Source organism: Myotis brandtii, unplaced genomic scaffold (assembly GCF_000412655.1).
Source record: "Myotis brandtii unplaced genomic scaffold, ASM41265v1 scaffold657, whole genome shotgun sequence".
NCBI classification, from domain to species: Eukaryota; Metazoa; Chordata; class Mammalia; order Chiroptera; family Vespertilionidae; genus Myotis; species Myotis brandtii.
In genome coordinates, this window is record NW_005370552.1 from 491,385 (window position 1) to 503,340 (window position 11,956).

Sequence of the window (11,956 nt, forward strand, 5' to 3'; positions counted from 1 at the left end):
GTTTATGTTGTTTATTATATTCCACAAATGAGTGAGATCATGTGATATTTATCTTTCTCTGACTGGCTTATTTCGCTTAGCACCGTGGTCGGCAAACCGCGGCTCGCGAGCCACATGCGGCTCTTTGGCCCCTTCAGTGTGGCTTTTCCACAAAATACCACGTGGGGGGGCGCGCACATACAGTGCGATTGAAACTTCGTGGCCCATGCACAGAGTCGGTATTTTGTGAAAGATCCGGTAGCATAAATATGAGCAAAACCAATGGATACAGACAGTGGGGGGGGGTGAGGGCTTCAGAGTCATAGAAGTATCAAACAGACTGCCCAACCTATGAGGGATGGTGAGGGGTGAGGGGGTAGGAGATCAACCAGAGGACTTGTATACATGCATACGAGCATAACCAATGGACACGGACAGTAGTGGGGAGAGGGCATGTGCTGGGGGGTGAGGGCAGCTGGGGAGTGGTCAATGGGGGTAAAGGAGATTTATGTAATACTTTAAACAATAAAGAATAAAAAAAAACAGATACTATGGTGCTGCCATTATATTACTAAAAGAGCTTGCTTCAAGTATAGCAGCACTATTTATGCCCTTTGTGGCTAAGAACTTAGACCCATTCTGTCTTTATTTTCATTTTTAATTCTTCTTTCCCTTTTAAAAATATTTTGTGATATTTATGTACAACATCTATTTCTGCAGCCCTCATCTTATTATTTTCTTTGTATTAAGATGTAGTTACATGCAATAAAATGTACATATTTTACATATATAGTTAAGTTTAAAACATTTTTTTCTTTATTGATTTTAGAAAGAGGAAAGGAAAGAGAGAGAGAGAAAGTGAGAAAGAGAGAAAGACGTCAATGTGAGAGAAACATTGATTGGTTGTCTCCTGAGTGCCCCGACCTGGGATTGAACCCACAACCTGGGTATGTGCTTTGACTGAGAATCGAACCCGCCACCTTTTGGTGTATGGGATAGCACTCGAACCAACTGAGCCACACCATCCAGGGCTAGTTGTTAAGTTTTGATAAATACATCCATCCATGCAATTAACACCTCAGTAAAGGTTCTTCAATTTCATATACATTGAATCATACAGTATGCACTCTTTTTGTTGTTGTTAATCCTCACTTGATATTTTTCCATTGATTTTTAGAGAGAGTGGGAGGGAGGGAGAGAGACAGAGAAACATCAATGTGAGAGAAACACGATTGGTTGCCTTTGCACATGCCCCAACCAGGGCTGGGATCGAATCTGCAACTGAGGTACGTGTCCTTGACTGGAATCAAACCTGGGACCCTTCAGTACACAGGCTGATGCTCTATCCACTGAGCCAAAGCAGCTAGGGCCAGTATGTACTCTTTTGGATCTTTCACTCAACAGAATATTTCTGAGATTCACCCATGCTTTTGCATGTCTGTTCATTCCTTTTTATTGCTGAGTAGTATTCCATTTTCTAAATTGCCACAATTCGTTTATTTACTTTCCTGTTGTTGGACATTAATCCAGTTGTTCCCATTTTAAAATTTATTTCTTTTAGTTATTATGACTGGTTATAAATAATATTCTATTTCAAGCCTTTTTTGAAAAATACATAGGAGTGGAATTGTTAGTTTATAAGAAAGGTATATATTTAACTTTATAAGAAACTGCCAAAGAGTTTTTCACAGTGATTACATAATTTAACCTCTTACTGACAATGTATGAGAGATCCAGTTGTGTAGCCCATTTTTTAAAAAATATATTTTATTGATTTTTTCTTACAGAGAGGAAGGGAGAGGGATAGAGAGTTAGAAACATCAATCAGCTGCCTCCTGCACACTCACCACTGGGGATGTGCCCGCAACCAAGGTACATGCCCTTGACCGGAATTGAACCAGGGACCTTTCAGTCTGCTGGCTGATGCTCTACCCACTGAGCCAAACCAGTTAGGGCAAAATACTTACTTTTTCATTCATTTCTTTGGCAGCAATGTGTTGAGAACAACAAAGCAACAACAGAGAAGGAACCTGGGCTTCTGATTGCAATGGATGCCTTATCTCTGGATGTTTTTTGTTTTTTGTTTTTTTTTTTTTTTTTAAAAAACAGAAATAAACTGCTATCTTGTTTAAGCCACTACTGCTATTTCTATTGCTCTTGGCCAAGTCTAATTCTAATACTGAAATGTGGATTTAAAGAAGTTGTTATAAGGAAGACTGAGTCTTCAAGATATTACAAAGATTAAATTATAACATGTAAAATCTTGGAGTGTTTGTGAGTTGTTAATTAAATATGAGGGCCAGGGAAAGAAGTAAAAGGAAACCCTTGAGGAAGGAGCTCATTTTCCAGACATTTTTTTCTCCTTTTTCTCTTCTTTCATTTACTTCTCTGTTTATTAGTATATGCACTGATGAGAATTCACCTTAGAAGCATTAGATTCTTGTTAAAAACTCCGATAAATACTTTTTTGTTTGTTTCTGTTACATTTGTTTTATTTTTTCATTGAAATTCTTTATTGTTTAAAGTATTACATATTTCTCCTTTTTCTCCCATTGACCTCTCCCCACCTACTCCCGCCCCCCAGCACATGCTCTCACCCCCGTACTGTCTGTGTCCATGGGTCATGCTCATATGCATTCATAGAAGCCCTTTGGTTGATCTCTTACCACCCTCCTCTCACCCTCCCCTGCCTTCCCTCTGAGGTTTGATGGTCTGTTCGATGCTTCTATGTCTCTGGATCTGTTTCTGTTCATCAGTTTATGTTGTTCATTATATTCCACATATGAGTGAGATCATGTGATATTTATCTTTCCCCAACTGGTTATTTCACTTAGCATAATGCTCTCCAGGTCCATCCATGCCGTTGCAAATGGTAAAAGTTCCTTCTTTTTTACAGCAGCATAGTATTCTATTGTGTAGATGTACCACCGTTTTTGAATCCACTCATCTGCTGATGGGCACTTAGGCTGTTTCCAAATCTTAGCTATTGTAAATTGTGCTGCTATGAATGTAGGGGTGCATATATCTTTTCTGATTAGTGTTTCTAGTTTCTTGGGATATATTCCTAGAAGTGGGATTACTGGGTCAAAATGAAGTTCCATTTTTAATTTTTGAGGAAACTCCATACTATCTTCCATAGTGGCTGCACCAGTCTGCATTCCCACCAGCAGTGAAAGACGGTTCCTTTTTCTCCACATCCTCTCCAGCACTTGTGGTTTGTGGATTTGTTGATGATAGCCATTCTGACAGGTGTGAGATGGTACCTCATTGTTGTTTTGACTTGCATCTTTCAGATGATTAGTGACTTTGAGCATGTTTTCATATGTCTCTTGGCTTTTTGAATGTCCTCTTTTGAAAAGTGTCTATTTAGGCCCTTATCAGATATGACATTGGCAAATATGTTCTCCCATGCAGTGGGCTCTCTTGTTGTTTTGTTGATGGTTTCTTTTGCTGTGCAGAAGTGTTTATTTTGATGTAGTCCCATTTGTTTATTTTCTCCTTAGTTTTCATTGTCCTAGGAGCTGTGTCGGTAAAGATATTGCTACAACATATGTCTGCTATTTTGCTGCTTATGGATTCTTCTAGAATTTTTATGGTTTCCCATCTTATGTTTAAGTCCTTTATTCATTTTGAGTTTATTTTTGTGTATGGTGTAAGTTGGTGGTCTAGTTTCATTTATTTTTCATGTATCTGTCCAATTTTCCCAACACCATTTATTGAAGAGACTGTCTTGACTCTATTGTATGCTCTTGCCTCCTTTGTCAAATATTAGTTGAGTGTAATAGCTTGGGTCATTTTCTGGGTTCTCTGTTTTGTCCTATTGGTTTATATGTCTGTTCTTGTGTCAGTACCAGGCAGTTTTGAGAACCGTGGCTTTGTAATATAGCTAGATATCTGGTATTGTGATCCCTTCAACTTTGTTCTTTCTCATAAAGACTTTTTAAAAACATAACTTCAACATCAAAGCAATCATTCCTTAATTGGAGCTGACAGAGGGTGGGAAGGCAGCTAAAGGAACAGTATCTCTATCTCTATCTACATCTCTTTTGATATAAAGGACATAATTTGTTCATTTGGAAAAATCTGAATGAAGTCTGTATATTAGATAATTGTTTTGTGGATTATGGAAATTGTATTACAGTGATATAAGTTGTTCTCATTCCTAGGAAATATACACTGAGGTATTTAGGAGTAAAGGGATATTGTGTTTGCAATTGATCATCAGATGAGAAAGAGATAGTAAAATGGGATATCTTGATGAAGAGTATATGGAAAAATGTTTTTATACTACTCTTGCAACTTTTCTGAAAGTCAGAAATTATTTAAAACAAGAAAAATTTTTAAAGATTTTAAATTTATTTTAGAGAGAGAGAAACATCAACATGAGAGCAAAACTTCAATTGGCTGCCTCCTGCATGCCCCATACCGGGGATCAACCCTAAAACCCAGGCATGTGCCCTGACCAAGAATCAAACCAGCAACGCTTTGGTGCACAGGATGACACCCAACCAACTGAGTTAGACAGGCCAGGACAACTAATTAAAAATATATCCATACTTAGCACTTTTGACTTATTCTGAGGACAAAAGGAAATGGAAGGCTTTGTGTTTTACAATGATGTCTCATTCTGCAGTGTAATGAATGGTTCAATCTGGTGTGGACTCATCACCAGTTCAGAGGCTCTTGTAATAATCCAGGTGAGTGATGATGCTGGCCTCAAATAAAGGATGTCAATTGAGGAGAGAAGTAGATAGAGAAATGAGATACCTAGAAAGTAAAAATCAGAGGACATGATGGGATGGTATAGAGGTTATAGAGAGGGATGGGTCAGGGGTGACCTTTGGGTTTTTCCTGAAGTGATTGAGTAGATGTGTATTGAATTTGTGAGATAAGCACCAGAGGCAAAGGAGCTCATTTTAGTGGCAAGGATGATTTTAGTTTTAGACCTTACCAGCAAACTAGCTATAGCTATAGTCTTCCCCATTTAAATTGATAGTAATGCCTTCCTTCCAATTGCTCAGGTCCAAAACTTTGGAAATACACTTGACACTTCTCATTTTCTCACATCTGACATCCCGTTTACTAGGAAACCTTGTTGGCTCTGTCTTCACAAAATACCAAATATCTCACCACTTCTCACCACCTCCACTGATACTGTGCTGGTTCAAGCCACTGTCTGGATTATTTCACAGCTTCTTAACAGGTCTCCTGCATCTACATTTTCTCTATACAGTAACCAGTTGGATGTTCTTCAAACACAGGTAATGCCACCCCTCTGATCTAAACTCTCCAATGACTTCAAATATCTCTCAGTATAAAAGTCAATGTCCTTCCAAAGGCCTTTAAGATTCTGCATGGAATGACTTATAGTACTGCTTTGATCACATCTCACACTCTTACCCTTGTTCACTCTGTTCCAGCCACAGCAACCACTTCGATTCTCCTTAAACTTGCAAGGCACACTCCAGCCTTGGGTCCCTTGCTCTTGTCCTCTCTTCTGGAATGCTCTTTCTCCAGCTAGCAATATAACAGAAAACTCTGAAATGACAAGGACTTAAACAAGGTAGAACTATTTCTCTATATAGTATAAAGAAAATACAAAAATAAGGTGTCAAAGGAAGCTATTGTGACCCCACAGTGTGTCATTAAGCCCCAGGCTCAGACATTTTTGCTTGTATAGCTTCAGCATCCTTTCTTAAGGCTACTTCATGACACAAGGTGCATACTGGAGTCCCAGATATCATGTTCATATTTTACACTACCACCAGGAGGGTAGGCAGAAAGAAACTCCCAATTGAGTCAGTTCCATCATAAGAAGCAATCCCAGCCCTTCCACAAATAAATCTGTGTGTAGCTCTTTGATTACATCTTACTCACAACTTACCTTTAAAAGCCTTTTGAAGGACTGTGGATTTCAGGTTGAAAAATCATATTTAGGTGCTAGGAAGGCTGGAAATGCAGTTGTTTATTTCAGGTGTTAACATGCTCAGCTAAAAATTAGAGTGATGCAGATTACTCAATGAGGAGGTAGTTAACATGTGATCTTCCCATGTGACACAAGTGATATAATCTACGGCATTGCAGTGGTGGCACATGGGTTGGAGGTGGGGGCAGTTCCTACTTATGCCAACTTCTAAGTTACCAAGAAACTGTTCTAACCACACAAATGAAAGTTCCTTTTGGGAGGTATGTTGTGGTTGGGTAGATTCCCTTCTGTTGTAAGGATAATGTCTAAGCAGGAGGTCCCTGGGTTTGCTCTGTTCAGAAACTCAGGGTACAGTAATCAGACAATAGCCAACACAAGTGATTTATTCTAAAATCTCCAACTCATATCAAGATTTACCATGTTGTATAGTGCCAGGTGGGTACTGGGAATATTACAGAGATCACTTTTTAAAATATAAGATTGTCTAACCACTATGTGTACACCTGAAACTTATATAAAATAATATTGATTATAAAATGTAATTGAAAAATAAAATTTAAAAAAAGGAAAAAGATTTACCATGCAAATATCTATCTATTTTGGGGAATGTTGGAGAAAGGATAGGGATCTTTTAGGTGTAAAACCCTGGGAAATGCACATTGTTCCAAACTTTTAAGCCAACAGTGGTATGGATACTTGGAAAAACATTTAAATGTATGTTGCATATACAGCAAAGGGGAAGGTAGGTATGGGAGCTGAACAGTGGAGGAATGGAACCAAAAAAGATGAGATAGTATGACCAACATGGAAGGCAGCTCTGATGGTGACAAGGAAAGCAAGAGGATCATGGCACAGCTGGGCAGGACAAGCCAATATTTTTCCTCTGGAAAATGCCTCAGAAAGATAGAAATAAATATATTAATATCTGTGTTTTATAATATCAAATGCATTTCCACCTCAGCAAGCTAATTTTTTCCCAAAGATGTATTTGTAAATCTGTAGAAACAGCTTAATTCTCTAATATAATGCCTGGTAAGAATTCTAGCCTTTTTTCTATAAAGCTCAATTTCTTCCTAATGACTCTTTTCTCATGGAAACACACTATTGCCCAAGATTAGTTACAGAGATCTGATGATGATTATTCCAAAAGAAAATAAGTGTCTACATTTGTTGATTTAAACCTTTTGCCAAAAGAAACCATTTCTTCTCTTAATTGAGTAAATAATCTTATCTTAAAAGAGTAAGTTCTTATTTGTGGTAGAAACTCACTTTTCAAGGTGAGCCTATGATTCTATGTACTCATGGTGTCCATGGCATCATAGCATCACTGTTAAAATATAACAGTGGGTAATTTTTATTCTTAACCCAGGTGATAATGTTACCATTCTATCAATGTCAGGGCAATTTATTTATTTTGGTCATTTAAACAATATAACTATCTCTACTCATTATGAACATCATGGTTTTCAAAATATGGTTCATTCGCATATGCTTGCAGCTATTATTTTTGGATTTTGTTAAATTTGAAAGGACAGTGTCTTTTGTTTTTAAATCATATATATTGAAATGTGGAACATAAGCCACTGTGATATTCAATATGATATTTTAATCACCTAAGTCAAAGGAAACAAGGTTCCATTTTCATGGCAAATATAATTTGCAGATGACCTTATTGTTCATTTGCATTTGTCCTTAGGGTGAATTAGGTGTCTTACAGAAGTCTTCACATCAAGAGAGTTACTGAGGCTCATACTAGTAGTTTAACACCAGAAGTGTCCCTTCCAATAGGTTTCTGCCTAGTTGAAAAGCAGATGATTTTATGACCTGAAAACAATCATCTGAATAAGGATAACTCACTGAAAGCCCAGATATAAAAAAGAGTAATGTGATGCATGAATTAGTTGCTAAAATGGTAATCCTGATTATATAAAAAGGAAACACCCAAGAGATGACCTTAATTGTTCCTTAAAAACAGCAGTGGTGTACTCTGCTGAAAGCTTGCTCTGACAACAGTTGAACCCCTCAGCTTCTCATGATGGTTTCAGATTAAGGTGGCATGTATTCCCTTTAAAGTTAACACCATTTGTACATACCTTCTTCCCAAAGCAATTCCTTTCCATTTAAATAACCCAGGCTGCCTTTAAGAAGTCTCTCATGAGAATTAACTAGTATACAATACTTAACTACTTAGTAAACCTTAAAGTGTCAAACGAATGCTTATTCTTATACCAGGGGGGGCATAAATCTACCTGAAAATAGAGTTGTAAAGGCAATGCAAAATTTTCACCAGATTGTAATTTACAAAATTAATTAAGACATTTTATGTTATAATTCTTGTAAGGTGAATGTAACTCTATATAAGAAAATAATTTAACAAATGCCTCTAATGTAATGCTCCCCCTCTCCAGGATTACTTTGAAGTGAGTTAAAACACTCTGATGAAAAGGTTACTTATACAAATGCATGTCTATTATTTTTTAAAATATATTTTATTTATGTGTGTATTGAATACCAGACAATGGAATTCATAAAAGGTTAGAGATGAAATGAACCCTAGGGATCATCTAGTATATTTTTCATTAACTAGTCTTTGACAGAGGCAAAACTAGAATTTAGGTCTTTCAACTTCTAGTCTTTGTTCCTTTCATTACACTGAGTTCTTTATTGCCCTCATTTAAATTATTTTTTGAGAAAATTAATAATTTCAATGCTCTTCAAAATTTTATTTTTAGATATGAATTTCTAAAATTTGAAGTATGTCACTAGCTTCTATGGGAAAGATTATTTGATAATGTATATTATAAATAATTTTTAAATCTAAGAAATAGCTTTCTCTACCTCAAACATGGGTTAGGAATGCTGATTAGCAAAATAAGTCTTTATTTTCAACCTTGAAAAGATTTCATTTCTCTTTCATGAATTCTGTAAACTTTTTCTTCTTTGATAGTCACACTGAATTGCTATATAAATCAAAGTTTAAATTCCCAACTCATTGTAGGAAAGCAAACACTCAAAGTTTTGGCAGTACAACTTTAAGGAAAATCTAAAGTCCTTGCTTTGTCGTTGTCTCATTCAGATCATAATAAATATTTCATTCCCAATCTAATGGATTTGGCTTGGAGTTACCTTACATAGCCATATTGTGATGTTAGGGTTTGGTTTGTTTTAAAAATTTATAGCAGTTCCAAGCAGAAGTTAGATCTAGTCTCACAACTGCCAATAGTGCAGGCCATTTTCTATAAACATCTTCTAAAAAAATCAAACACACATTATCCAAAGAACCAAAGACACAGCTGTTTCTGGTTCTGATCTTAAGAGACATCAACTTTTGCTTGACAAAGTGCAAGGGAGCAGGGAATTGATGAAGTCTGATCACCTATTCCAAGGAATTCTGCCTGGGGATGGAAAGAATGGAAGAGGATGTCACTGACATCACTTTCCTGTTTAACTCAAAACTTATTTCCTAGCTGAGATGAGAAAGTAAAAGTAGTGAGAGATCTATATAGTCCAAAATGAGATAAAGAACCATTTATTTTGTCTTTTTTATTTAAAAAATATAAATCATTCGAGTTAAAGTATAATTACTATATGACCTAACAATTCCATTCCTAGGTATTCATCCAAGAGAACTAAAAGCATATGTTCACACAAAGACTTCTACATAGTTTTCCTCTTGCTTCTAAAATCCTCAAACTGAAACCAACCCAAATGCCCATTGATAAAGTATAGTATAGTCATACCAAGGAATACTATTCAATAAAAGGAACAAACTATGGATACATAAAACAACAGGAATGAATATCGACATTTTGCTGAGCAAAGGAAGCTAGAGACAAAAAGAATAAATAATTATTATAAAGTTCAAGAACAAGCAAAACTACTCTAGGTAGAAAAACATCAGAATAGTAGTTTCCAGGGATGGGTAGTGTGGGATTGACTGCAAAGAAACACAAAAGACTTTTGGAGTGCTGCTATGACTTGATTGGGAACAGTTTTTATACAAGTGTACATCAAGGTTTCTCAATCTTGTTGTTATTGATATTTTTGGGCTGGATAATTCTTTCTTGAGGAGGGCTGTCTTGTGTATAGATTATTTAGCAGTGTCCCTGGCATCCATTCTCTAGATGCCAGTAACACCTCCACTTATCTCAGATGTGACAACCAAAAGTGTCTCCAGACATTGTCAAATGTTTTCTAGGTGACAAAATTACCCCTGGTTGAGAATCACTGTTGTGGTTCATCAATTCTTATCAAACTGTATACTTGAAATGGGTGTACCAATTTTGCTATGTATACATTATACCTCAGTAAAGTAATTAAAAGTAACCCCTTTGGGAAAAAAAGAGTAACTTTACAGTGGAGAAACCTGACAAACACTACCTCAGCCAAGTGGTCAAGGTCAACATCAACAGTGGTAAGTCATGGATGGGATCCTGCAACAGAAAAAGGGCAGTATGTAAAAACTAAGGAAATCAATAAAGTATGGACTTTAGTTACTAATAATGTAACAATATTGGTTCATTAATTGTGACAAATATACCACACTAATGTAAGATGTTTATAATAGGGGAAACTGTGTGTGGGGTATATGAGAACTCTTTGTACATTGATGCAATTTTTCTATAAATCTTAGTATTTTCTAAAATAAAGCATTTATTAAAAAACTAGGGGCCCAGTGAATGAATTGGTGTACCTTGAAAGGAACTGTGGGCTGCGAGGCTGCAGTGGGCAGAGGGGGTGGGTCTCAGCCCATCTTCCGCTCCCCCCACCCCATTTCTACTGGCAGCCCCACTCCCGCTGGTCCTACATGCATACTGCACTGGCCCTGCTTGCACCCGCTGACAGTGCCCAGCGATTGGGGCCGGCGCTGGGCACCAGCAGTGGGTGAGAGTGGCGGCGCTGGCAGCAGGTGTGAGAGCAGGGTGAGACCATGGTGCACAGGAGCAAAGAATTTTCAGTAACCACCAGAGGCTTGTGCAGATGACAGTGACCAGTGCTCCACCTTGTTCTGGTGCCCCCGTTCACCTGCTCCACCATCGTGTCATGGCTGATGTCCACCATGTTGCATGCTCTGCCACCAGCTGCCAATACCCACCATGTTCTGCGCGCATCCCCTGGTGGTCAGCGCACTTCACAGTGACTGGTTGTTCGGTTGTTCCACCGTTCAGTCTATTTGCATATTAGGATTTTATATTATAGATAACTTAGTATTGACACTAAGCTTATAGAACACACAGAAATCTACTTATGTTTTTTGTTGAATTTTGTTGGGTTTTAATACTGTTAACTGCAAACATGTCAAAGACATTTTATTAACTCATTGCCATCTACCCCTAGACCTTTGATCTCATAAATGACCTTAAAATGTGCTTGGGACATGTTGGGGCCAAATAAGATTTAATTAAATTCAATAAAAAAATTTTGAGCACTTACTATATGCCACACATTGAACTAGTTATTGGGGACGGGAAGATGGATGAGATTTGGTCCCTGCTCTCCAGGAGCTCAAAGTCTTGAAAGAGGGCACCATCTGGTGTAATGGTGGAGTTATTTATTACAGGAACATCAAGGTGGAAAAGATTATTTTATAATGGCAGAGCCTTTTTCTCTCCCACAAAACAGATTGTAGTGATTCTGTCCTAGGGAGGGCCCAAGCCTGGATTAAGGTGTTAAAGGGCTATTTTTAAGAAGAGAGGAATACCAATCAATGGGAGGTAGGAATATTTATTCAGCATGCTTCATCATCCTCACTACTCTTTCAATGTTGGCCTGTGGAAACAGTTGGGAGAGTTTTGTGAGCCATGATATTTGCATTCTGTATTAATAACAGCAGAACAATTGCATTCTGCCAGATAGGCTTTTCTGCCTGATTGTGGGCTGACCTCTAAGTCTTCCTATGGCTGTGCTTATGCCTGAGTTTCCACATCTGGACAGATCTGAGGAAGGTTTAGGCCAGATGTTAGATAAATTACTGAAAGTCTCTGCATCTCCATTTTCTTATCTGCAAAGAAAAGAAACCCCAAACCTCATGGAATGGTTGGGGTAGGGTAA

The 11,956-nt window shown here is 37.5% G+C and overlaps 1 long non-coding RNA gene across 3 annotated transcripts in view; it reads left to right on the forward strand.

Annotated features, from left to right (window-relative positions):
• The window catches only part of LOC106723844, a 15,060-nt gene extending 3,462 nt beyond the window's left edge, over positions 1 to 11,598 (forward strand). For 2 of the 3 annotated variants that reach the window (XR_001359578.1, XR_001359580.1), the window contains exons 3-5: positions 5,001 to 5,240; positions 5,400 to 5,542; positions 5,642 to 5,653. This is a non-coding gene — a long non-coding RNA (uncharacterized LOC106723844). Of the gene's footprint in view, positions 1 to 5,000; positions 5,241 to 5,399; positions 5,543 to 5,641; positions 5,654 to 11,527 lie in introns of those variants that run through there. The other variant, XR_001359579.1, reaches the window with a different exon arrangement.
• Positions 11,599 to 11,956: the final 358 nt, after the last annotated feature.